The following is a 23,185-nucleotide window of genomic DNA, read 5'->3' as shown; positions in this document are numbered from 1 at the left end:
GCCAGTCAGCCTAGCTAAGCTCCATGCCAATGAGAGATCCATCTAAGGAAAAAAAGCTGTGTCAGGGGATGGGGGAGCGAAAAAGTAAAAACACTTACCACAAAGCCTGACGACCTGAGTTCAACACCCAAAACACAAATAAAGGTGGACAGAGAGAGCCAACACCATAAAGTTGTCCTCAAACCTCCACATGTGTGGAGCATGGCATGCGCGCTTACACACACACACACACACACACACACACACACACACACCCCATATAGCTATAATAAAAACAAATAAATAGAATTTGTTTTAAAAGTCAAGGTGAAAAAAGAATAGTTAATGAGGAAATGATACTCATTGTTGTTCTCTCCCCTCCACAAACATCATCAGGCATCACATGTACCTGCAGCTAAATACACACACACATACACACACACACACACACACACACACACACACACACACACACACGGGGGGGGGGGGGGGTTAGAGAGAGGGAGGGAGGGGAGAGGGAGGGAAGGAGAGAGAGTATACAATGAAGTTCTAACATCTAAATAATAGCTCCAGAAAGGGAAAACGGAAGAGAAACAATATTTTAAAGATCACAAACACAACTGATGGAATATACCAAATAAGAGCGAAATAAATAAGAACAAATCCATGGCTAAAGATAGTGCACAGAAACCGCAGACCAAAAAAAAAAAAAAAGGCTTCAAAGGAGGCCCAAGAGAAAAGATAATGATCTGCCTACTAGGAAACTACAAATGAACTAACTACAGACTTCTCATTAACAAGACTTGTCAAAACACAAGAGGCTCCCGTAATCGATGTGCCCAGGGAAAACAATTGTCAACCTGAAATTTATGTCCTGTTTAGCAATCATTTGAGAGAGAAAACATGAAACAGGGACATTTTCAGAAACATTAAGAACAGATTTACTACTAATGGACAGTTACTGAAAGAACTACTTAAGAACATTACTACTGAGACAGAATGCGGAGTTCCCTGAAGAGCCTGCAGACAGCTTGACCTTGGCTGCGTAGAACACTGAGATTCTGGAGAGATGGTATGTTTCAGGTCAAGAAGCAAATTATTTTGGGTTACTATTTGTCCCTTTTTAATAGCCTTCTTGTGACCTAAAACTTCTGGACTTTTAGATAAAACTCTTATAATACATCACTAAGCTTACCAAGCCTGGTCCCCTCAACACTAAAGTGGATACTGTAAGAAATACATCTAAGGCTTACAATTTCCCCCACCTACCTGGGGACCCCATCCGTGTGCTTTACAAGCAAATCAATTCATAAGCTTCTTTTGTATGGCTCTAACAGTTCATGTACTCTTTTTTTCCTAAGGCAGAACAGGACATTCAGAGTAATATGAATATGTTATTCATATTTCGCTCCTTTCATTAAAGCTTGTATGTTGACAGAAAAAAACAAGGAAGAAATAGGGTGAATGAAGAATGATGAACAAAGAAATATGAAGAACGTAATGGGTGAATAACTATTCACTACTTTTATAAGCTCAAGGTACTTTAATTGAAGTAAAATTAACAAATAAGAAACACTATCATGGAAGATGCCACCAGACAGAATTAGGAATAACCATTCTAAAATCTCAGTCTTATTTAGAATAGGAATAAAAATTAAATTCAGGTTTAACTAAATCTGTTTGTTAAAATCTTAAGAGTAACCACATTTCTAACCCAAGATAGAGCAAACAGTTGGCTCAGAAAGTAAAGGGATGGGGAGATGGGAGACATTATGGTGTTTACCTGGACTGGACCGCAAGGGAACAGCAGAGGAGGAGTTTGAAATGAGTGGTATAGTTGGTGAAGGCTGACGTAGCTAGCTGAAAGGCCGGTGTGAAACTACTGGGGGCTGCAGAGTTTGGGGAGCCCCAATCTTCTGCAGGATCTTGAGCCTCTAGCAACCAACCCCCTCCCATACCCCACAGGCACTGAGGCAAAGGAAGAGCCTTAAGGGGTTCCCCATTGTGATGCATAACAGCAGTGCCTGAGGAGCAAGGCACCCCCACCCCCATCATTCCCATGTTCAACAGAGAAAGCAAAGACAGTTATCACCTTTATCCACTTCTATCCTGAAGACCTGAATGAAAGCTCCTAGCAAGGGGGGCTGGCGCAGGCCCATATCCTACTTCTGGGAGTGGGACAGGATTTCACAGAGGCCAACAGAACAGTCAGAGGGCAAGACCCCGGGACTTCAACATAAATCCCGGGTTTAATCAGAAAAACAGAGACCACATTCCACCATTCCACCAAGCTAAAGAACGAACTTCCAGGGACAATAAGGCAAAATTCAAGGGAAAAGAGAAAACAAGAACCTGTAAAAAAGAAACCTGCCAAGGCACAAAGAGGAGACTCAAAATTGTGAATGGAGCAGATACTAACTCCCACTAATGCAAAGTATCACTAAGAGAATTTGAAGCCTGAGCTACTCTGAGGGAAACCACAATGATGGGGGGTGGGAACAGCCCAACTCTTAACTGGATTAATTCAAATCCCAGCATTGAAGGCCTAGCAGAAAGAAAGACAGGCCCATGCAAAACATAAAAATTATGTACCTCCAACTCTAGCATTGTACACAGTAAGTCAGGCTTGCAACGATTTATAAGAAAATTAAACCCCAAGGCATAAGAGAACACAAAGAAACAAATGCTCAGAAAACATAAAGAGCCAGACACAAAGAGATGCTGGAAATAGCTTAAATACTGTTAAACAGTATTTGGGGGCTCTGACCCCCAAAAAGAACAACATAAAAAACCAGATGGGTAATTCCAGCAGAGAAATGGAAACTGTAAAGAGGAAGCAAATGGAAACTGCCATCAATGGAATGTTATCATTTAAGAGAGATGAAGGGTCACTTCAAGGGGCTCACCAGCAGACTCAGCTCGGCCAAGGAAAGCAATTAGTGAATTTGAAGGTGGGAGAGTAAAACGGGGGTCGGGGGAGGGTAGGAACAGGAAAGATCTACTGGACAGTATCAAAGGTCCTGACATAACATAATTAGGATCATGGAAAGAAGAGAGAATAGGACCGAAGTACTTGAAGAAATAATGGCTAAAAATATCCCCGAAAGGATCATAAGACATCTAACCACAAATGCTAGATAATCCAAGAAAAGGAAGATAAACAACAAAAAATGTAATAAATCACATACACTCCTACATTATCACCATTATTTAGCAACACTAGGACTCAATTTCCAAAGTCCTGCCATTGCCATTCCTTCAAGGCCTGGGGCTGGAGAGCCGGCTCAGTGGTTGTGAGAGCACTTACTGCTCTTGCAGACCACCTGGACTGGATTCCCAGGACCCACACGACAGGTCACAGCTGCCTGTAATTCCAGAGCCAACAGATCTGACACTCTCTCCTGGCCTCCATGGGCTCCTGCATGCACATGATACACATAAACTCACACAGGCACACATGCATACACATAAATTAAAAAATAAGAAATATTTTTAAAAGAAAACCCCCTCTGTCAACATGATTTAATTATGTTAAATCAGGCTATTAATTCAGTATGATCAGCATTATATAATGCTCACTCTGTGTCCAAGTCTCCATTGTATAACATACTAGTCAAGCCAATGTCACAAGCCTGTACCCAGTAAGAGAGGCTGGGGGTGCACATTTTCTGGTAAAGTAGGGCCTTTAATTAATTCAAAGCTAGAGAGGATGTTTAAAACTACTGGAAAATCCAAATATGGCAGAAGTCTATCTAACTAATTTATATCATGGCAAATTAATACTTTGGTTAAGTTGTTACATTCCCAGAGTGGTTTTATGTGACAGTATTTTACCTCAGTATGGTAACACATTTAAAAACTGGTTTGCCAGTCTTTAAGACCTAAGCACTAGCCTGGGGGTGTGTGAAGACACATGATAAATAAGCAATGTGTTCAACAAATGACAGTCTTGTTTGATGGTAAAGGAGGAGGAAGGGGGAGGAGGGAGGGAGAGAGGGAGGGAAGGAGGGAAGGAGGGAGGGAGGGGAAGGGAGAGGGACAGAGAGAGAAGATGGGGTCAAAGAGAAAATGAATGAGGACTCTGCAATTACCTGAACTAGAATAATAAATCATGAAAAATCTCTTAAATGTTACTCTTATCAGCTTTGGCAGGGAGATTCACTAGATAGGTACCTAATATAGAGGAGAAGTCACCAACAAGAAGGTCCAGGAGAGTGGGAGAGGTCAGAAAAGGAGCATCTTTCAAGGAGAAATGGCTATTGAGCATTTCCTATGTGCCACATGCAGAGACTACACCATGCCACCAGAGTTTACAGCTCAAAACACATACCACGGCTTGTCCATTTCCTAAGACCCACCATTATGTAGACTACTAGTTTTAATATTCATACACTCTCAAGTCATAACGAAAGAAAACCAAAATCCCAGGACAATGTGGGGCATGCAATACATGAATTCACATCTTTGTTGTTGTTTTTCTCCTGGGTTTCTATGCCTATTTGTAGACCCATGTCATGACCCTCTTGAGGCTCATTCCTTTTACCTGACATTTCTGGGCCTCTCTTAAGATTCTTTGCACCCACTCTCAAACCACTTTGTCCTTTTGTTTATTTTGCCTTGAGTCTGCCTAGGCCACTTGTACCCTGCTTTTCCATTTGAACACGCTATTACCCAGTGCTTAAGTCACTGCATTTGGCCTCTCCTGCTGGCTTACAGAACATCACCATTGCTTATATTTATGTTAACAGTTGCTTAGACAATGACATTCAAATACTCTGCTACTCTAGCACAAGGTCACCCAAGAAAGTCTCCATTTCTTTTACCAACCCTGCACATAACGAGACAGACTTCAAAACATACCTCTAAATCAAGGATATTAACTCTGGAGACTAGAGAAACCACTGGGACAAAAACATTGGTTTCACGACCTTAATTTGGAAAAAAAGGCAATTATTTTCAAGTACATGCCATGGGCTGAACAAAACTGAAAAAGAAAATGACATAAACCGTTTTTTTCAACTCTTCAACTCAACACCACCAAGAAAGGGAGCAAGGGAGAGCCACCAATCAAGGGAGGGAGAGAAGGCAGGCAGGCAGACTGAACAGGTACAAGACAGTTCAATAAAGCCTAAGAACTCACGCCAAAAGTAAGCTAAGTTTAAGGCTACATCAAAATGTAGGCTGCAAAGGAAATCCTGGAAGAAAGAGGTGATGATGCTGTGGTTATCCTTTGCATATGTAGAGGGGGAAGGGGGCAATAGCAGCATTCAATTCATATAGGAGCTAACAATTCTAAACCAAGGAAGGTCTGAACTTCATGCAGTCAGCAAGGCAAACAAGCTTTTTTCATGGCTGAAGATATCATTTAAAAAAAAAAAAAAAAAACAACTAAATGTCTGGCATGGCAATACACATCTGTAATTCAAAGTCATCCTGTGCTAAAAGCAAGGCTACTTGAGACTTTGTCTCAAAAGACAGCTCCTAAACATGTTAGGAAGCTTACTGTAGGAGAAAGGAATATCAGGATATTCAAAATAGCACCTCTACAGAGCTTGCACATCCCTAAGTTAACCTGAACACAGACAGTCTGAGACATGGACTTGGGAGATGACTCGGTGGGTTAAGAGCACCCGGCTGAAGTTCAGATCCCCAGCACCCCTGTCGAAACACCACGTGTGGTCCTTCTTGCCCCTAACTGCACTGCTGCTGGAGATCTGGGATCCTAGACAAGAGGATTGGCTCAGGGATGTTGGCCAGCCACACAAGGTTAAGGTAGAGAGTGCAGAGCAGGATACCAGAAATTCTCCTCTGGTTTACATCATACACTTACACATGTGTACACACAGAGAAAGTAGAGAAAAATAAAAGCCTGACAAAGAGCAGTTTAATATAAAAGACAAGGTCACAAAGGAACCAGATCTGAAATGGTACTCTTCCTGAAGTTGGATGCCCCTAAACAATATTAATAAAATTACACAGACACTGAAAGTGCATAAAAAAAAATCACAAACTAGGGAAAAAAAAACAGCATTCATGTTGAGAAATATTGAGCCAGGTCCAAGATATTGTATTTGGAAAGAAAAAAATTCAAATTTCATGTTGATATTTAATAAAAATGTTTCATTAAGACGTTAAATATCTTCAGCAGATAAATGGGATGAGGGAGAACCAGGAGAGTTTTAAGTTTAAACAAGGGAGAGAGATAAAACTGTGAGAAACAATATTTTAATTCAGTTATAAATAGAAGTGACATTCCTATATAAGGTTACTGGGATGGGGAAGCAGAAAAGGAATCTTTCGAGAAGTAAAGGTAGTTTCTAAAAAAACAATGAAACGAGTACCATAGATGACAATCAATCAAGGAAGCCGTGGCAAAACTTTTCATGAGATGAGAAGAATATTTTACCTTGCACAGATTACGACCTTTTTGACAAACTGTTAAGATTCCAGTGAGCTGAAATTCTTGGCTTTTTGCAGCCCTGCATTTCACATCACACCCCTGCTTAAAACCTTCAATAGTTTCCCAGGAGACAGGGAGGGGGAGGGGATATGGGACTACTAAAATCTTCAAGATCTGGCCTCTGCCTACTTGGGCTCTGTCTGGCTTTTCTCCTTTCTAGCCATTTTAGAATTCTTCCTTTTTAAAATTACTTTCAATTAGCATACAGATAGGCTGGAGAGATGGCTCAACAGTTAAGGCCATTTGTTGATCTTGCAAAGGATCTGGATTCCTTTCCTAGCACCTACATGGTGGCTCCCAACCATGTGTAACTCCAGCTTCAGGGAAATCTGAAGCCCTCTTCTGGCACCAGGCATGGATGTGGTGCACATCGCAAAACCAAGCACACACATCAAATAAATCAAACAAAAATAGGCATACATTAGATAGCACTGTGGCATTTTCTTTCGCGATGTTTTTCATTTTATTTTTTAATCACATATATGGGGGGAGGGTATGTGCACATGAGTGCCTAGGATTCCAGAGGAAGGGATGGGATCCCCTGGAACTAGAGTTCCACACTGTTGTAAGCCATCCGACATGGGTGCTAGGAACTGAACTTGAGCAGTATGTACTCTTAACCACTGAGCCATCTCTCCAGCCACTCATTTCATGGCATTGTCAAGCAATGAAGTTCTTTTAGTATATTCTCTTCCCCCTCTGTCTCCCCTCCTCCTCACCCTCTTTCCACATCTCCCTAGTCTCCTTTCAGCTCTCAGGTCACATGTGTCTGTTTGCCCTCCACTACCCCCTCATGGGCACCTTCTCACCTTCTCCAGGTCTCCTTTCTAGTTTTACCCATTTATCCATTTATATATATATACAAAAACACATGACAAGCTACGATTCAAAGATCTTGTTTGTCAAAAGCCTCTAACTCTCTTACCTTGCCTCCGGGCATTTGCACCTACTCTTTTGGAAAACTATCCCCCCAGTTAATAATCTTTCTTATCCTTAGCACTCACTTGCAAGTTTCCTCAAGGTGGCCTTCCTATCAACTCTCAGAATAAATTATCCACCTTAACCATGTCATTTGTTACCACAGGTGACTTCCTCCCTCCTCTGTCTCCATCTCAAGACTAAATTAATAATTAGAGGGCAGGGCCACTGTAGGTAATCATTAAGTATTTGTTAAATGAAGCAAAGACAGACCTCAGAATGTAAGGCAGGTTATTCTACAAGGAACTGATGCAGTATGAAATACCAATTTGCACAAAATTAACTTTTGTTTACCTCAATCAATTTCAATAAGCACAATTAAGATCAGTCTTTTCAGTGATGTTCCCTGGAGAAGCGAGACCCTCACTTGTGCATATCTTATTTTTTCCATGAGTGCCTTTCTATTAACCACTCCCCTAAACACCTGCCAGCTACCACCACCACCACCACCACCACCACCACCACTACCATAACCACCACCATACTTAAATTTAAGTTTAAAAATATCTTTGGGGGCTGGAGAGAAAGATCAGTGGTTCAGAGCACTGGCTGCTCTTCCAGAGGACCTGGGTGCAAATCCTAGGACCCACATGGAAGCTCACAACCATCTGTGACTCCAGTTGCAGGGCATCTGACGCCCTTTTCTGGTCTCTACCAGCATGCATGTGGTGCACAGACATACCAGTAAACAAAACACCCATACACATAAAAATAAATCTTCTCTTAAATTCCTTTAATGAACTCTAATTCTGCTTCTGAAGAAAATCTTTTTCATGTATGTATTGTGCAACTGTAATCTTGAATTTGGTTGTGATATTACTACTAATAATTACTAGCAATTAAAGTCTGTATGTCCCACAGGAAGCTGACAAAGCTGGGTAAAGTGTCTGGGAATGTGGATAAATTCTAGGGTCTATCTCATCTGAACCAACTCTGACAATCTCTGAAAGACTCTACTTCTCAGGAAACTAATTTCTACAACTGGCCAATGTCAGGGTCATTCAGCAAATCGAATCCAACCAGTTTTCTTCAGCTATCATTAGTCACCATTTTGTAGGGAAAGGAGTATATGCATATGTATGTGTTCTTGTGTGCACCTGTGTATACTTAAGTGTTCACATATGTATAGAAGCCAGAGGTCTATACATATGTATAGACTTCCTCTACCATTCTTCACTTAATAAGACAAAGTCCCTCACTGAATTTGGAAATCATTGATTCAACTAGACTAGCTGGCCCACAAACATCTGGGATCGACCTGTCTCAACCCCAACACCACACCAAGTTCTTCATTAAATTTATTTTTTAATTGAAAATAGATTTTTTTCATACAATATATTCTGATTGCAGTCTCCTCTCCCTGAGCTCCTCCCTACCACTCAACTATGGTGGTATTTTATTTGTACTGAAATGTGATTTTCATTGTATGTTAATAAATAAAGTTGCCCCGGGGGTCAGAGCTATTAGAGCCATAGCAAGAGTGTGGTGGTGGTGGTGGTGGTGGTGGTGGTGGTGGTGGTGGTGGTGGTGGTGGTGGTGGCTACGGCGGCGGCGGAGCGGATACAGCCAGCATTGGAGACATACGCCTTTAAGACCTGGAGGGCGGTACTTACAGGCAGTGACGAGGCAGTGGTGTATTTGGGTTTACAACCAATGAGAAGGCAGAACAGAAAGACTATTTAAGACAGACACACAGGAAGTAGCTCTTTCGGGGAAGCTAGGAGCACTGCAGGAGGTAAGATTTTAGCTCTGAGCTCTGACCTCTCGACTTTCTCTTTTACATTGGTTCTGTGTTTCTTATTTTAATAAGACGGTTGGATACATCTACACTCAACTCCATACTTGCTTTCTCTCTCTCTCTCTCAATAGGAAACAAACATCTAAAAATAATAAAATATAATTAAAAACCAGAATAGGGCAAAACAAACAGAAAAGGAGCCAAAGAAAAATCACAAGTAACACATAGAGACACAGAGACACACACATGTGAACACACAGAAAACCCATAAAAACAAAATTGGAAATCAAAAGACCTGTACAGTAAAAATAAACAAATAAAAAGGTCCAGACAGGATTATTAGTCAAAAAAAAAAAAAAAAACCTACAAAAATACAATTGAGTTCCTTCTTTTTTTTTTTTCCAGACAGGGTTTCTCTGTGTAGCTTTGCACCTTTCCTGGAACTCACTTGGTAGTCCAGGCTGGCCTCGAACTTACAGAGATCCACCTGGCTCTGCCTCCCGAGTCCTGGGATTAAAGGCATGCGTGAGTTCCTTTTTTTTTAACATGAGTGCTAGGGACTGATCTCAGATCATCATGCTTGTATGGCACGTATTTTACGAACTGACCATCTCCCTAGCCCCATTTATCACCATTGTTTATTTGCCATATCTTCCTGTATGTTAATCTGATTATTGTAACTTATTTTATTTTGCCAAGAATATAAAGATCTGTAACTACAACTTACCTAAAATAATTTAAGGTAAACATTTTTTTTAAAAAAAAAAAAAATGGGCCAGTGAGATGATTCAGTGGGTAAAGGTGTTTTCGGCCAAGCCTGACAACCTGAGTTCAATCCCAAGAACCCACACAATGGAGTAAAGAACGAACCCCTGAAAACTGCTCTTTGACCTCTACACATTCACTGCACATGTGCATGCATACACACAGGCACACAGAATATTTACAAATATTTATCTATTTATAAACAAATAAGGACTGGAGAGATGGCTTAATGGTTAGGAGAGAGTGCTGCTCTTGCACAGAACATGGGTTCAATTCCCAGCACCCACCTTCTAGCTCTAGGGAACCAACTCCTCTGGCTTTCTTGGGTATTTATATATAGTCATGTACTGATGTATACAAGCACACATAAACACACACACATACACAACTGAAAATTAAAATATATATATATATTTTTAAAATAATTAAAAAATGTACTCATCCATGTTTTATTAGCTCCCAAAAACCTGTTTTATTGCTATCAAAAATCACTACCTATCTAAAGCTATTGCAGGGCTGGAGAAATGGCTCAGCACTTAAGAACACTTGATGCTCCAGCAGAGGACCAAGGTTCCTTTTCCGGCACCCATATTAGGCGACTCACAGCTGCTTGCAACTCTAGTCCTAGGAGAGCTGACGCCCTCTCCTGGATTCTGCAGCCACTGTATGTACAGGATGCACCCAGGATCCCACACATACACACACAAAACATGAAACAAGTTATTCCCAGAAGTCACTTCACATGTTACTATCTGATCTTAGGCCTCTGTCTTAGAAAGGATATGAAAATATCCAAAGAAACATATTCATAACTGTTAAAATAAAAATCAATACTATTTCAAGCCAGTTATGACTGATTCGACAGTAGTCTATTAATATCAGACTAGCATTGTTTGTCTAATCTGTTTTTACAAATCCAGACACAATGTATAATACAGAGTTACTGATTTACCTGCCTACCACTTCTGAGGGTCACTTTCCCACAAGAATTGTTTATCTAAAAGTTAGACACTGTTTTCCAAACACTTCTAACCCAACCATTACCCTTTACTATGTATGCCCCAAAGACAACAAGTAAACTGTCCTATGAGCAGTCCCCACCTACATCATCAACACACTAGGCAAAGACCAATACCTCACAATGTGGCGGAAGTTAGCTGTGCTGTACAATCTTACCAGAACCTATACTCCCAGGCTGGCTTTACTCTCCAATCCACATAAATGATAACTGAGAAGACAATGATGCAAGTAGGAAAGCCTTGTCTACACCCCACCGCAATCCAGCGTGCAGCAACACAGAAAGCAGATAATGTCTGGGTGTGTGAATACAATGAAGGCTGCTCTACAGCAAGTACAGCGGAGACGATCTGTCAAGGACAATCAGAGCTCAAACAGTAAACCGAACAATGTCACTGCCTCAGGATCAAGAAAACCAATTATTCTGCCCATAGTCTTATAGCTGAAAATGATTTTTCCTTATACAATAATTGTATGATTTTCCTTCAATTTATTTTCTATGAATCTCTAATATCTCACTAAGAACAATATATATATATATATATATATATATATATATATATATATATATATTCACTAATATTCACTAGCAGGTAGAATGCTTGCCAAGCTTGAGGCCCTAGATTGGATCCCTAGCACCACATAAATAGGTTGATGCATATCTGTAATCCCAGCACCCAAAGAAAAGGAGCTGAAGGCCAGCTTTGGCTACATAGTGATTTAATGATCAGATAGTTACTAAAATAAACCACAAACACCAGGCAACTTGTGCCATTTACAGTATGATCCTTCATATTCTACTACGGATCATGCTTAGGCAAAAACCGGAAACAGGTCTGAAAGGTGGCTCAGTAGGTAAAGGTATTTGCCACTAAGCCTAATAAATTCAATCCCCAAGACCCACATAATAGAGGAGAGAACTGATTCCAGAAAGTTGTCTTCTGACCTTCACAGGCATGTTCACATACTCACATATACCCAGAAATACACACACACTAAATAAATAAGTGTAATAAAAAATTTTAAAACTGAAACACAAAAATTAGGATGTGTAAAAAGTTATGTTTTAAAGGCAGGTAAACAGGATTACAAAAGCCATGTTTGAAGGGAAAAAAAATTTAGAATGATGTAAATATTCTGAAAATTGAAAATAGTGGCCACAAAACTTCATAAATTTATTTAAAATGTTTATTAGTATACTATTACAGAAGATAAACTTGCTGGGCGTGGTGGCACGCACCTTTAATCCCAGCACTCAGGAGGCAGAGGCAGAGGCAGGAGGATCTCTGTGAGTTCCAGGCCAGCCTGGTCTACAGAGCGAGTTCCAAGACAGTCAGGGTTACACACACAGAAACCCTGTCTTTCAAAAACAAAGGTGTTAAACTATATGTTGGAAAGTTGTACTTTGTAGAGGAATCAACAAAAATTGTCAAGACTCCATCTGGGCCGAACATCCCTCCAATTTGGCCAGGAAGATTTCTGGTCCTGTGGCTCTATAATGTTCATCACTAATGACAAAGGTGATCTGTATCAACTAAAAAACAAAGATGGAATGTTCTTTTCTTCTTCCACATGAACCTCTTAAGTGTTCTTTGAAACTAAGCTTCAACAGTTTGACTCTCTTAATGATTGATGGGTCTTGCTTTAAAAATAATATCGCTGGAGAGATGGCTCAGCCCATGAAAGGTACTGGCCACCAAGCCTAACCACCTGAGTTCAATTCCTGAGGCCCACATGGTGCAAGGAGAGAACAGACTCCTGCCAAGTTATCCTTTGACCTACACACAAATGCCATGGAATGTGCATGATCACCCACTCCCCTCACACACAAAATAAATAAACATAATAAAAATGTAAAGAAATATCAGTATAATCAATAATCCTCTTCCTCATCATCATCACCACTATCACCACCAGTTTTAAATAGAAAACTACCTTTTAAAAAAAGGTCATTGGCTGGCTTTAAACTCACCGTATAGCCAAGAACCTTAATGATCGAATTTTATTGTTTTCCAAGTCCTAGGATCACAGGCATGTGCCACCATGCAGAGTTTATAGAGGGCTAGAACTTGGGGTTCCCTGAATGCTAGAGATTACAGATCTATGGCATCACCTCCAGTTTATGTGGTGCCGGGATCCAATCCAGATCTTTGTGAAAGTGTGGCAAGCACTCTACCAAAAGTGCTACATCTCAGCCCCAAACTTCTACTTTCAACAGAAAATATTCATTACAGTTCAATCTCCATGTATTAAGGAACAAGAATGACACCGGGGGGGGGGGGGGGGGGTAGTGGTGCACGCCTTTAATCCCAGCACTCAGGAGGCAGAGGCAGGCGGATCTCTGTGAGTTCGAGGCCAGCCTGGGCTACAGAGTGAGTCCCAGGACAGCCAGGGCTGTTACACAGAGAAATCCTGTCTCAAAAAAAGAAAAAAAGAAACAAGAATAAGGGCCCAGAGAGATGGCTCAGTGGTTGGAAGGGCTTGCTGCTCTGTTCTTCCAGAGGACCAGTGTTCAGTTCCCAGCACCCTATCAGGTAGTTCAGGCAGTTCAAAACTTCCTATAACTCTAACTACAGGGATCTGGAAAACCTGTTCTGGCTTCTTGGATATCCATACACATACACATAAATTAGAATAAAATAACGAAGCAAAAACAATGTACCTCTTTTAACTTTGCCTCTCAATTTTATTCTACTATATGTCATTATAATTACTGAAAAGATGTCCATTTGCAAATTTTAACAGCTGCCACTTCAAAAGTCCATCTAGCCAGGCCTGGTAGTTCAGGCCTGTAATTGCAGCTATGGGCAGAATTCTGCATCAAGGCAGGAAAAAGCTGTTCAAGTCCTGCCTGGGATCCAAAGGGTGAGTTCAAGGCCCACCTGGGTAACTTACTGGGAGCCCGTATTGGGGAAAAAAGGGGGATGGGAGGATACTATTAGGATTATAGCTAGTAGTTGAGTACTTGCCTAAAATGTGCAATACCCTGGGTTCGATCTCTAGTAACACATACACATAAAGACAAAACTGAATTCAACGGGTATCCTCATAGCCTTTATTAGTATAGTAAATTTAATCAGCCAGTGAAAAGCTACAATGAATATGCATAAACATGAAATACCCAGTGTTTAACTAGAAACAATTATCTCATTTTGGACATACATAATTATATGTACAACTTTCATTTACAAAGGAATCAAACCAATGAGGCTGTGGTGTAAAAAGTCTATACTTCTGGTTGTCCTAACCAGAAGTCTTGATAGATCCAGTCCTCTATGTCACAAAAGGCCAGGCAGCCTTGGCAACGAGGCCCATCAAACCCAGGAAGCAAATTTATACCTCCAGGACTCCCCAGGCACAATGTACAGAATGAACTCAAAACAGGCTTTAGGAACCACACTCTTATAGAGAAGCAGAAAGCAGGGCTTGGAAAAGCACAATTTCAAGTCAGACCGGTTTGGATGGCAATTTTGCCTCTTCTGCTGACTAGCTAGCTAATATGTGCAAATTATTTTTGAGCCCATCTGACGTATATGAGAAATAAGGAAAATATCTACCTTGGAGAAAGGCTGTGAGCACACATATGCACGCATGTGAATAAATAATTTGCCACAGCATCTGGTATTCAGTAAGATCAATAGATGTAGCATTATGAGAATTATAGAGCAGACTATACAAAAGAGAAGCTGCACCCAAAACAACTCTGCTGAAAAGTACCCCAAAAAACAAATATCTTTAAGTAAAAAGCTTAATTCAAACTGTTAACAAACTTCCAAGAGCTTGGTCCCTTTTACTCAATAAATAATTTTCTGTTAATCCCCAAATCTGAAATGTTTAACTGTTAAACATCTCTTTAGGTAGAAAGTCCTTGGTCTCAGTTTTCATATTCACTGACAGAACTGCCTCCCAAATTCCTACCCCTGTCTGAAGAAATGTATAAACTCAATGAGAAATGAGACCCAGTCTTTGAGTAATTCACTAATGCATTCACTGTCCCATATAAGGGAAAAAAATCTCAAAAATATATAAAATTAAATTTAGATCAAGCGTAGGTAGTAGCTCATTCCAGTAATCCCAAAACCTGGGAAGCTGAGGCAGGAGGATTGCCAGCCTGGGATACATAGTGAGTTAGTTCCAAGCCAACCTGGACTAAAGATAAGATCCCATCTAAAAATAAAATAAAAATCCAAATACCAAAATTGTGAATTATCAAAATTAAAAAAATGTTGAGTTTAAGGTTGAAAAAAGAGTGGAAACTCTACAGAGAGCTTAAATGCAGACTACTATCCCATTCTACTCTGCTGCTAGAGATCCAATTCAGGGCCATGTACTCTACCTCTGAGTTCCATCTCCAGCTCTAAGTATTATCTTTTGATTGCATTATTTTCCTACGTTGAAATATGTGGTCCAACTGACACACAACCAACAACCTTTGACATTCTATCTTCTCCTCTGTCAAGGATTCTGACGTTGCCAAAAATAAAACCTTAAGATCTAAAATTTCCTGATTCTGAGTGAAGTCTTTTTTAATCAGGAAACAACTAAATAGTTCCAATCTTGCTGGGGTTTTGTACTAAAGTTAAGGATTATATAAAAGATCTCTCTCCTAGCCGGGCGGTGGTGGCATACGCCTTTAATCCCAGAACTGGGGAGGTAGAGGCAGGCGGATCTCTGTAAGTTCGAGGCCAGCCTGGTCTATAAAGTGAGTTCCAGGACAGGCTCCAAAGGAAAAAAAAAAATCTTCCTGTTTCAGATCTGTGCCAGCGGATTGCTTTGTTCATTTGAAATGCCTCATGTTATTATTTGCCATCAATTTCTTATACTGAAGTGTTACACTCTCACATTAACTGCCCAAAATAAAATTTTATATTAGCACCCCTTCAAATAGCCAAATACTAAAAATCCTACTAAAATAAGGGAGATAACCACCCAAAGCGTCAAAATGGAAGAAGGAAAAAGATGAAATTTTAAACAAGAAAATATTCCCAAGCTTGATTCTTTACAATTTTCTACAAGCTTATTTCTCAGCTATAGCTCGATTTTCTATTATTAAGTAAACTGAAATGCAAATTGTACTGAAAGGCTAACTTTCTGTAAGAGGAGCTGCTGTCATTTCCAACAATTCAACTGTGGCTGAGAATCTCTCACAGATGCTTAGCCACTGTGGAGAAATGGGGTGGGGGAAATGCACGCTTATAGGAATTTCTCCACCTCTATATTTAAGGTTTGTAGTGTGAGAATACTGCACCTTCAAAACAGAAAATGCCACGTAAAGTCTGGTTCTTCTCAAATGTAGAATATCTGGAACAGAATACATTGAATTCGCAATCAGTCAACCTTCTATTATTTATGTGAGATGGCCCTGCAATTTCTCTCAATGGAAACCTTTCCTTTACAGAACCCCAGGGAGCAGAGAGGATGCCTCAGATTGAAATAACTCCAAGAACGTAGAATGGTAGATGGAGTTAGGGCCCTTGAATAAACAACAACAAAATCGAAACCCTGGGGGGGGCGTGCTTTATGAAGTCCCTAATCTTTAATAAATTTTAAGACTGAGCAATGACAAAACTAATGCACCCAGGGAAAGGAATTTTATTTCTGAATAATTTTTCTAATATATCAAGTTATTTTTATTCAAAAAATAGGCTTAGGAGTTATGCTAAATCAATACAATAAGAACAGTACACTGTTTCTATTTCTACCTATCAAATGAACCATTGCACTGATTATGCTTAAAAGGCAAGCCAACTAAAAAGGATTTGATGCCTTTTCCAAGAGAAGCCCTCTTCCCAAGTACCCAGAAATGGCAGACTATTAAACGCTCTTGGAATGGTTAACTTTATTTGGTGTGCCTCTTTTGGAGTTCTAGTCTTTAATGCAGCCGAATGGTCTTGTCCTCCCTAACTAGGCTGCCCTGGACTTGTGCAATGCCGGCACACAGTGTTGTTGGCAGCTTTAGTTCTCCAGCTTCTCCCCTCCCCTCCCCTCCCCTCCTTACCCCACCCCATCCCACCCCCCAAAAATGATTTCCTTCCCAAATGTTCTTCTCTCTGCATTTGTCAACAGAAACACCCACTGGTGGTGTCAAACTGGTAATACTGCTGCAGACTTCCTTACTCCCGTTCCAGCAGCAACGCCAAAAATGCTCCAACCTAAAATAGTACTTTTAATAAAGAATTGAAAAGGCTTCCTAGGTACTTAACTACCATATTCTCGGAAAGATGGAGGCCTTTTACGTTTTTATTATTAATGAATCCTAGTTGGGTTGTTAAATGTAAGATCATACTCTCCCTTTCAACACCAGATAACAGGGATAAGGAAACAGAGCCTCTTCACATTTCAAGAAAATATTTTAAAACATTTAAAAGAATTAAAAACGAATTTACATCTAAATGTTATGCACTTTGTAATTCCAAAGTGTCACCAGTAAAAATGTCTTTTTTGTAACCCTACAGCAAGAAAGAAACAAGCTGGAAGTGTTCCAGCAGATGTTACCTAAAACCCTAATCCTATATTCTATACATATTTATGCATCCTGTTTTCACTCAAATGCTCTCAGACAAATTAATTTGTGTAATCTTTTATACTGCCTACATAACCATTACATTCAAACAAGCCTAAATCAGATGCACGGAAAGAAATTATTCTGTGTCAATACTTTCTAAAATCAGCTTAAATTTCAGCCAATTAAAAATAAATTGTGTTAACAGAATACTGATCTGCAACTATTTAAATATCACAGCATCCTTCTAGTCTGTCTGGAGAGATACTAAGGTCAGGCTTTTCTTATTCAAGCATCTGTGCCATACCACTCAAGTGAAGCGAAAAAACAAAACCCTCAAGAAAGATCTGCTTTTACACTGAAATATGCCCAGGTTATTTTTTACCCCAACGTGGGCACCAAAAAAAAAAAAAAAAAAAAAAAAAAAAAAAAAAAAAGGTGTCAATTCCAGAAGGACCTGTTCGTTCTGGCAGATGGTTCCAAACCCCAGGATTCAATTTCTATGAAGGTCCAAAGGGTAGGAAGGTCTGAGAAGGGGTCAATTTCTGCTTCTCTGCCAGCACGCCAGTCGTGAACTTCACAGCAACGCCTGAAAAACTTGTCCCGTGGAAGGTGGCAGAAACCTGCGGGGCTGCAGGCGGGGCGCTCGCCCACCCTCCCGGGCAGCCAAGGTCAGAAGGACCGGGGCTACGAGTCGCAGCTGCTGGCGGGTCCCGGGCTCTTTGAGAACTTGGGCGGGGGTTTCGGGCCCTTCTCAGCGCTAGCGGAAAAGGGCTTCCCTCGCCGCAAGCCCCGGAGAGCCCTAGCCACGGGGGCGGCGGGGTGGGGACACCGCAGACCTGCAGCAGAGGGGAGCCCCGCCAGTCCGGCTTCGACCCCACTGTTCCTCTAGCATAGCCCCTCTGTCTCCTGGCACCAAAAATCCCAGCCCCAGCCCTGCCGAGAAGCCCCTCAAGACGCGCAGTGGGTCGCCTAGGGAGATTCCTGCTTGGGACGCCCTCGCCGCGTCGCCCCGTTGTGGAGGGACCGGCGCCGCCGCCCCTTCGGTCACCCTCCGGAGTAGACCGACTGGGTTCTCTCCAGGGACAAACTGGTGGACACACTGCCAACGTGAGACGGCCTGAAGGGCGGACGCAACTACTCACCCTGCCGAGTCCCCCCACCTCTAGTGGGGAAGCCTCCACTCCCGCGGCCGCCGTCACCGCTTTACCTTCCCTAGCGGCAGCGACAAGTAATCGAAACCTCCGGCCCCGCCCTCTTGCCGGAGCGAACGCGCAGCCTAATTTGCTGATTGCCACGCCCCCGGCCTGCCCATTCGAACCAATCGGCAAGCTCCTCTCCTCCCGCTAGGTCCCGCCTTGGCCCCGCCTACTCCTGATAGGCGCCAATGAAGAGAAAGCGCTCGTGCTCGGGTTCGGGCTCGCGCGCCCCGCCCACGCCGCTCGTTCTCGAATCCCCGAAATCCTAGAACGCGGGTTTCTTGTACTAGCAATCTGCTACGCGAACGCGCTTATGCGCGCTCGCGACGCTCCGCCTGGCGCACCAGGTTTGGTTGCCCGGCCAAGCCCTAGCAACCTGGGCTGCAAGGGTGGGAGGGGCGGTGCTCCAACTGAGAGCTTCTGTGGGGAGGGGGAAGTGAGAGAGGAATGGGGGGGGGGAGATCGTGACTGAGAGAGGGGTGGATGAGGGTTGAGGGGAGGGGGGTGAGGAGGTTCGGGAATCCACCTGTCACTGCGGTGGAAAAAAAAAGGGGGAATCCTGCCTGCAGCGCAGCTATCCTAACCTCCCTCCCTGGGGACCCATGCGCGGAGTGGGTGGAGGGCGGGGAGCACATTTTGGGCGGGAGCCCGGGCACTGCTTGAAAATAAAGGACGAAGGTTAGCTCATCTCGGTCGTTGGTTTAGAAAAAATGATATCGAAGTCTATTGCTGCTGCCTAACTGTTGCAGTTGTGCGTGCACGCGCGCGCAAACACATTCTTATGCACGTTCATCTAGCAGCCTGCGATCCCCTGGGGTGACTTAAGAGCAAAGAACTGGCAGCCAGAGGATTCCTTACACAGCAGCTGGAAGCGTGCAAACCTCGGCGGCAGCGGCTGCGGCATCAACCCACAACTCTACTCCGGTCCGATGCTCTGCCTTACAAGATTCCCCAGCTGGTAAAAAAGCAATGAAGTCATCGTCCGGCCAGTAGAAATATAAAGATCTTAATACTCACCGTGGATCAGGTTTCCAATGAGGATGAATAGGGGATGAGATACAGATATAGTCTCACAGGGCACTTTAAAAAAAAAATAAGAAAAAATGATTTTGTTAAAGACGTTGCAGACAAATCTATGAAAAGCTGCATGATGATTTTGAAACACTTTTTTAAAGCAGAGAGGAAGAATAAGGGTTTTCTGGGTTTTAGGAAGGGACAGAAAATAGGTAGTGTATGAGGTCGAAGACACCGCCAAATCAGAAATAGCAGTGTGTAATAGGAAACAGAGATCTTGGATAAAATCCACTTAATCTACTCTTGTCTTGAATCTAGTAATGACAGGTAGCTATGTAATGGGTTTGTCCACTCGATGCCAAGCTAATAAGATTTTCTTTTTCATAATGTGGTGAATATTTCATAAGCAATTGAAGGCATCTACTTTCTCGGGAAGCATATTAGCCAATTTTCCAGGTAGGAGCAGTGGATTAACAGTGAGGGAAAATGGAGTCAGGCTCTGCAGAGGCTCCTGCCTCCTCCAGTTGCAAAATAACAGTGCTGTGACCTCATGCTTCACCCACGTGGAGCCAGAAATCCTGGGACAATCACCGCATTATTACCCCCTGTCAATGCCTTTGTACTAGAAATTTCAGCAGCACTGCCTTGGAATCAAATGAAGGATGGTTTATCTGAATAAATTGAGAAGGTAAGAAAAAAAAAACAATAGAATGCCCACAGATTTAAGTTCAATGTCGTTTGAAGTAGCTCTATTAGATGTTTTCCAATGTGCCATGCCATGGGCAAACACGGCCTTTCACTGGGGAACGTTCGCTTTGATCTGGTTTTCAGCACTGGTTTGTTGGAGCCACATCCTGTTCAGTTAATTCCTCTTTTGAGAGAAAACTAGACATTTTAAGTGTTTTTAAGAAACACCACGCTGTCATTTACCTGAGGTCTTTTCTTATGTAAAAAGAGCAGTAATAGTTCCCTGCAAATGCCTGCTGCTGTGTTAAGAATGCTACAGATATTTAAGGCTGACAGAGAAAATACAGGCTACTCCCATAAGTTTGAATTTTAGATAAACAAATAACTTTTAATACATGTATTTTTATCCCAAATACATTCAGGACAAGGCTAGAAGACCAAGTAAGCCTTTTAATCACTGTCAGAATGGAATACACATACTGAAAAATGAGCTGCTATTTATCTGAAATTCACGTTTCAATGGGTATCCTCTGTTTCTATTTGCTACACTGGACAACCTGATAGTGTTACACAGTTATCTCTAATCCTCACATGTCTCAGCAAGAGTCTCACCATGGAGAACCAGCTTCAGAGCCTGCTCAGCATCTATTTGCTCCCTCTCCCTTCTAATGGAACCACTACTGTTTTCAGATATCCGGGCCCCCAACACATAGAGAGGCTGAGTCCAAATTAGTCTCAGTCAATCCCTATGTGGTTTGATTAGACTAAAAGAAAAAGCTTAGCATCCCATGGTTTGAAAGTGAGAGTTCCCCCTTATACCTTCTGGATGAGCAAGGAACTTAAATACCCCAAATGCCACAGACAGCCATTTTGTAATTGAAAGCCAGCCTTAAGCCAAAGCCTATGTACTAATTAAGGTAAAGTTTAAAAAAGACAGAAAAGGAAATTAAAAAGTAGGTTCTTGACAACACGAACATTTATAAAATACCCATCTGGGCCTAAACTTCATGATACAGCCTGAGTCTACGCAAGGCAGAAGAATCAACCTGATGGGTGAATTGATAATGCTTGTAGGCAGAAGGGCACATCCGTAAGTGCCCTGTTCAGAACTCAAATCATCCCAAATCTTACATGATTTTATTCAAAGTCTATGACACATGAAAAGAAAAAAAAGAAATGAACAAATAGGGTGTGGTAGCACACCTGTGCTAGGCCAGCACTTGAAAGGCAGAAGCAGGAGGATCACAGCAAGTTCAAGGCCACTCACTGTCTACATAGTGAGTTCCAGATCAGCCATGGCTACACAAGTGAGACCTTGTCTCAACAAAGAGAGCAAAAACTAAATATGAGGTTTATGCTATTTAAGTAAATGTCATTTTAGAAATTCATGTCCAGAACTTTAAGTTTTTGAAGTCTTTATCTTTGATCTCCAGGCACTAAATTTAGCCACAAATAGTGTGGAAGGAACATGAATGTTGGCCTCAACACTCTGATGTCCTTCTATACCTTTAACACATCATCTTAAATTGCGATCACATCTTCAAAAAAAATTTTAAGAACTGACTTTCCTCTGAGAAGCCCAAGTTCACAATTCAGGGTCTGTCTTGTTCTTTCTCTCTTGATATTAACATCTGTGTTTAAATCTATCTTCCAGATCTCCTTCTGGGGCTGGGAAGGTGGTTCAACATGTAAACTGCTTACTGCTCAAACATGAGGGGCTGAATTCATTCCCAGCACCCACAGAAAAAGCCAAGCCTGGTGACAAAGGTGTGCTAGAAGGTTTGTAATCCAGGGCTGGGGAGGCAGAGGCATGTGACTCCCTGGGCTAATTAGTCAGCCAACCTAACTAATAGCAAGTCCCAGGCTCAGAACAAGCACAGATCTCCTGATTGACAATACCCCTGGCCTCTACACATGTATGCACACATATGCACATACACTCATATTCAAAAAATCCCCTCTAAATAAACTCCAACTCTGCTTCAAAAATGAAATGGCAGTGCATTCTGGCACAGAACTTTAATCACAGCACTTGGGAGGCAGAGGCAAGCAGATCTCTGCTTTTCAAGGCCAGCCTGATTCCAGGACAGCCAGAGCTACATAGTTAGAGTCTGTCTCAAAAATCCGAAACCAAAGTTAAACAACAAGGAAATGTTTGAAGATATAGCTTCTGCCCACATGAGCTTTGTCTGTATACTCTGCCTTAATAATACCACCACAGATAGTGAGAGTTGACCAGAGAGTTATCCTGATGTCAGAGGAAGTAAAAACATTGTCACCTGTGCTGTGGATGATTGATTGATAAATAAAGTGCTGATTGGCCAGTAGCCAGGCAGGAAGTAAAAATGAAAAGACCACCTTCTTGACTTATGCCTATAATCCCTTCACCTATGAGGATTGAGGAAGGACTTAATAGTTTGAGGCCAACCTGGGCTAGAGAGTGAGAGCTTGTCTAAAAAGAAAAACAATCTAAAAAAATGGGCTGAGGAAATAATGCAGTTGGTAGTGAATTTGCCTGGCATATATGAAGCCCTGGGCTGGATCCCCAGCACCAAATAAATCAGGACTCATGGTGCACATCTGTGATTCCAGCACTCTGGAGGTAAAGGCCAGACGACCAGGAGTTTAAGGTCATCCTTGGCTACGTAGCTAGTTCAAGGCCTGCCTGAACTATGTGATTAAAAACCAAAGGAAGGAAGGAGGGTTGGAGAGAGTGGAAGCAAACGACAGCCTAGAGTACCACCTAACACGATGGAAGGTCAGCTTGCCTCGGTTCAAATTCTAGCTTCAGATATCGCTTTTCATAAGTTACTCAGCCTCTGTGTGCCTCAGTTTCCTCTTCTATA

At 41.8% G+C, this 23,185-nt stretch overlaps 1 protein-coding gene across 3 annotated transcripts in view; it reads right to left on the bottom strand.

Moving 5' to 3' along the window:
- Positions 1-18,688, bottom strand: part of Cdkl5 (cyclin dependent kinase like 5) — a 177,018-nt gene extending 158,330 nt beyond the window's left edge. Inside the window, exons 1-2 of one of the 3 annotated variants that reach the window (XM_028873263.2) lie at positions 18,585-18,688; positions 16,186-16,238 (exon numbers count right to left, since the gene is read on the bottom strand). The gene's annotated coding sequence lies outside the window, so the exon portion shown is untranslated. The remainder of the gene's footprint in view (positions 1-16,185; positions 16,239-18,584) is intronic. The other 2 variants (XM_028873262.2, XM_028873264.2) reach the window with 2 other exon arrangements.
- Positions 18,689-23,185: the final 4,497 nt, after the last annotated feature.

The sequence above is a fragment of the Peromyscus leucopus genome, chromosome X, assembly GCF_004664715.2.
Source record: "Peromyscus leucopus breed LL Stock chromosome X, UCI_PerLeu_2.1, whole genome shotgun sequence".
In the NCBI taxonomy this organism is placed as follows: Eukaryota; Metazoa; Chordata; class Mammalia; order Rodentia; family Cricetidae; genus Peromyscus; species Peromyscus leucopus.
This window is presented reverse-complemented; position numbering and strand designations above follow the sequence as displayed.